Source organism: Salvelinus fontinalis, chromosome 7 (assembly GCF_029448725.1).
Source record: "Salvelinus fontinalis isolate EN_2023a chromosome 7, ASM2944872v1, whole genome shotgun sequence".
NCBI classification, from domain to species: domain Eukaryota; kingdom Metazoa; phylum Chordata; class Actinopteri; order Salmoniformes; family Salmonidae; genus Salvelinus; species Salvelinus fontinalis.
The window spans coordinates 26,265,128-26,270,127 of NC_074671.1; the positions used below are offsets into that span (position 1 = coordinate 26,265,128).

The following is a 5,000-nucleotide window of genomic DNA, read 5'->3' on the forward strand; positions in this document are numbered from 1 at the left end:
TGATACAATTTGGACCCTAATTATTGAAAGCCAATAGCCAACTGTTTACTTAATTTGCCATCCCTCTCTAGTCACATGGTTGTGAGTATAGGAGGACAGAAAGTTGGGGTATGCGTTTGTGTCATGAATGATCCAATGCGTTTGGACCCTAAGCCAATCATCCTTTAGTTTCAACAAGACATTGGCCCTCCCCTCCCTTATTAGTCAATCATTTGTCTAGTTCCACCCTTCAGTTTTTTCCACTTTTTCAGGATTACAAAGAAAATGAATGCAAACAGTGGAGAGATCAATTCCTAGAGTGTCTTTGGGCCAATGGTTCTGGTACAGAGTGAGAGAGACAGTTTGGGTGAATGTCGCCTAGCGGTTAAGAGCGTTGGACCAGTAACCGGAAAGGTTGCTGGTTCGAATCCCTGAGCTGACTAGGTGAAAAATCTGTCGATGTTTCCTCGAGCAAGAATCTTAACCCTAATGGCTCCAGTAATTGCTCTGGATAAGAGCGTCTGCTAAATGACTCAAATGGAAATGGGAGAGTTATTCAATTATTCAACCACATGATTCCTAAAAACAGCCTTCAGAAACAACAGTGTGTTCAAAATGGTCCCCTATTTAGTGTAGTACTTTAGACCAGGGCCACATACGGTATTGCACTACATAGGGAATATGGTGTCATTTGGGACATAGTCATAGTGAGTCACAGTCGTTTTCAGAAGGTGGAAACAGTCACTTCAGTGGTCTCCTGCCTTTGGGGCACAAAGTGTTGAATTGATCTTTTCCACCCAAACACAAACATGCTGGCAGGCAGCCTGTACTGGACTCAAATACACAGAATAAAAAGGCCAGAAAGCCGTGCCTCATCTGCAGTTTCAGAGTGATAAAGTTAGATTAGTGTGTGCTGTGAGGGGGGACGTAACTAGGTCCCCCAGAGAGTCGAGGAGAGTCACAGGAGAAAGACTTTGGGAAAATACTGGAGAGGAAATGAGAGGACTTTCTTTTTGACATAAGGATACTGTGTATACAGTGGGTCATCAATGAAACGCTTTGAGCTTCATGCCGTGACACGTTTGTGGTAGAGGGCGGTAAATTGCGCCATTCCGTCACACTATCGCAAGGGAGAGTTAGAACGTTGATTAGGCTTTTGGTTATGCTTTTGGTTTCTCTCTCTCAAAAAACAGAAAGAAAGTATTCTAAATAACAAACTGGCTTTATGTACCACAGTGTGGAAAGACTGATAGCCCCTCTATATAGAGTACGTTTCTGAAACGCAGAGTCCTTCTATGCTGATGTTAAGAAAAAACTGAATGAAAGAGAGTCCAGCGAGAATACAGAGGGGAAAAAAGGTTGCCCATCTTTTCAAGACCTGAGCTATTTCATATATTTGTTTTATTTATGAAATGTACTAGTTTATTTGGGCAATTTAATGTATTTGTTTAGGCTTGGCCTATTTAGTAGGCTATTTTGCAGCATAAAGCTATATTTGTCAGGATAAAGCTGAGCGACTCACTCATTCCTGGCTTTGGATCAAAACAAATAAGTACCGACACTATTACTGATCATCTTTAATAAAGAAATGTTTTGACCAAGTTAATCTGCTCATGTTGTGTGTATGTGTTCAATTATATGTGACATTGTGGTTACAATGATGAATGTAAAACAATCTGAATCAAATAAATCCTATTTCTAATACAGTGCATTTGGAAAGTATTCAGACCCCTTCACTTTTTCCACATTTTGTTACGTTCCAGCCTTATTCTAAAATGGGCTAATACCCCACAATAACAGAGCGAAAACAGTTTTTATTTTTATTTTAGCTAATGTATAAAAATAAAAAACAGAAATACTTTATTTACATAAGTATTCAGACCCTTTACTATGAGACTCGAAATTGAGCTCAGGGCCATCCTGTTTCCATTGATCATCCTTGAGATGTTTCTACAACTTTATTGGAGTCCACCTGTGGTAAATTCAATTGATTGGACATGATTTGGAAAGGCACACACCTGTCTATATAAGGTCCCACAGTTGACAGTGCATGTCAGAGCAAAAACCAAGCCAGGTTGAAGGAATTGTCCGTAGAACTCCGAGACAGGATTGTGTTGAGTCACAGATCTGGGGAAGGGTACCAAAATAATTCTGCATTATTGAAGGTCCCCAAGAACACAGCGGCTGCGTCATTCTTAAATGGAAAAAGTTTGGAACCACCAAGACTTCCTAGAGCTGGCCGTCTGGACAAACTGAGCAACTGGGGGAAGGGAGGTGACCAAGATCCCGATAGTCACTGACAGAGCTCCAGAGTTTCTCTGTGGAGATGGGAGAACCTTCCAGAAAGACAACCATCTTTGCAGCACTCCATCAATCAGGCCTTTATGGTAGCCACTCCTCAGTAAAAGACACATGACAACCCACTTGGAGTTTGACGAAAAGCACCTAAAGACTCTCAGACCATGAGAAACAAAATTCTCTGGTCTGATGAAACCAATATTGATCTCTTTGACCTGAATGCCAAGCGTTACAGCTGGAGGAAACCTGGCACCCTCCCTACAGTGAAGCATGGTGGTGGCAGCATCATGCTGTGGGAATGTTTTCCAGCGGCAGAGACTGGGAGACTTGTCAGAATCGAGGAAAAGATGAAAGGAGCAAAGTACAGAGAGATCCTTGATGAAAACTCCAGAGTGCTCAGGACCTAAGACTGCGGTGAAGGTTCACCTTCCAACAGGACAATGACCCTTAGCACACAGCCAAGACAACGCAGCAGTGGCTTCAGGACTCAAGTCTGAATGTCCTTGAGTGGCCCGGCCAGAGCCCGGACTTGAACCCGATCGAACATCTCTGAAGAGACCTCAAAATAGCTGTGCAGCGACGCTCCCCATCCAACCTGTCAGAGCTTGAGAGGATCTGCAGAGAAGAATGGTAGAAACTCCCCAAATACAGGTGTACCACGCTTGTGGCATCATTCCCAAGAAAACTCGAGGCTGTAATTGCTGCCAAAGGTGCTTCAACAAAGTACTGAGTAAAGTGTCTGAATACTTATGTAAATGTGATATTTCCGGGGTTTTTTTATTATACATTTGCAAACATTTATAAAAAACAGTTTTTGCTTTGTCATTATGGGGTATTGTGTGTAGATTGATGCAAAACAACTATTTAATCCATTTTGGAAAAAGTCAAGGGGTCTGAATACTTTCCGAATACACTGTAAATAATCAGATATGTGTTGCGAGCTGTCATTTTCCCTATTTTCTTTGCATCTCACCCTATTCCATATATAGCGCGCTACTTTCAACCAGGGCCCATAGGGCCATTTGGGACACATCCTATCTGGAGAAGGGCAGAATAAGCATCACTCCAGCTTAGCTACAACACATTGGTTAACTGAGGATCTCTAAGGCTAAGTCTATTTCAGGTGAATCCATGCTGATCATTGGGTTTTTAAGGATGACTGCATCACTGGTCTTCCATTGGCTAGCAGATTAGTGACTCATCATAGAGCTTCTATTGGACAGCAGATGACTGAGCCATTATCACATTCATATTTGACGATATCCCATATGGTTCACATACCCTCTTTTACAAGGGGAAACCAATGGACTGTTACATTAAAAGAGGTAGTCTATGGCCCTGTACACACACACAAACACACCTTTGATGTCCTTCCCGAAGCCCATGCCGGTCTGGACGTTCTGTCCCTCCCCCTTCTCCATCATAAAATCATCATCGCTGGACACATCATCTGCTGATGAGGTCATCTTCTTCTTCTTCTTGTGGCGCGGAGGCAGCTTCTTAGGGAAGGCAAACATGGGGAAGATGACCAGGAGCATGGCTATAGAACACAGCAAGAACCCACTCCACCTGGGGACCAAAGGTAGACATAGATAGATCGATACTGTTAGAACACATCAACACACACGCACACACACACACGCACGCACGAACACACCCTCTTACCAGTTGCCAACAAAGCGTGGGTCACTCTGGTCAATATGGACGACAGTTGTGGGGTCGACGTAGAAACCAATCAAAACTCCTCCTAAGAGATATCCCGCTGCCGGCCCCAGGGCTCCCATCACATACATAACAGCTGGAAGAGAGAGAGCAAGAAAGAAGAAGATTACATCATTGCCCAATTGTACGCAGTTTGACTTTCATTTTATCTCTACCCCTCTGGAAAACACACATAACAAACACAGGTTGGAGAGGTTGGAGCAGAGGGAGAAACAACCAATCACAACCAGGGATACTACAGAAATAGCCAACTACATGACATAATAGCTACAATGACCATAATCCATTGCGAGCATACTTGTCCGGTCTGTTTCTTTTATGCCTGCTACGTAAAATAGACAGAAGAATGCTTGATCAGAAGAATACTCGATCGATAAGAGAGCAGTAGCTTCGCGAGGTATCTCTACCTGAAAATACATGATCTAAGTGATTGATAGTCGGTATTCAGCAGTCATAAAAATATGCCTTATTTACTTTGAAGAACTACTAAAACAGTGATTTTGTCAGACAGCGTAGGCAGCAGCTCTATAGAGATGAGATGATGACTTGGAATGAAATAAAGTCATGAAATAAAACAAATGTAATATACACAACAACTTTCGGGTTAAGCGAGCAGTGCGTCAAGAAGCAGCGCGGCTTGGCAGGTCATGTTTCGGAAGACGCATGACTCTCGACCATCAGCTCTCCTGAGTCCGTTGGGGAGTTGCCGTTGAGACAGGATTGGATATCACGAAATTGGGGAGAAAGCAAGAAAAACTGATGAATTTATGAATGCGCAACACCCGCTGAATATGATCGGTGTCAGTAAATGTCGTCAAAAATAGTAATTCAATTGTTGCCAGTAGCACAGTTAGTCAGTAACGCTCTAAACAGAGGTGAGGTGTTCTCTCATTTATGTCTCAAAGTAGCTAGCTAACTTTAGCCAGTTAGCTTGGGTGCTTGACTGCCGTTGTGAGGAACGCTTGGATTAAACCTACTCCTGGGCCAGAGCCTGCAGTGTG

The 5,000-nt window shown here is 43.0% G+C and overlaps 1 pseudogene; it reads right to left on the minus strand.

Moving 5' to 3' along the window:
* LOC129859297 (solute carrier organic anion transporter family member 5A1-like) overlaps positions 1-5,000 on the minus strand; it is a 92,185-nt pseudogene that overhangs the window by 26,400 nt on the left and 60,785 nt on the right.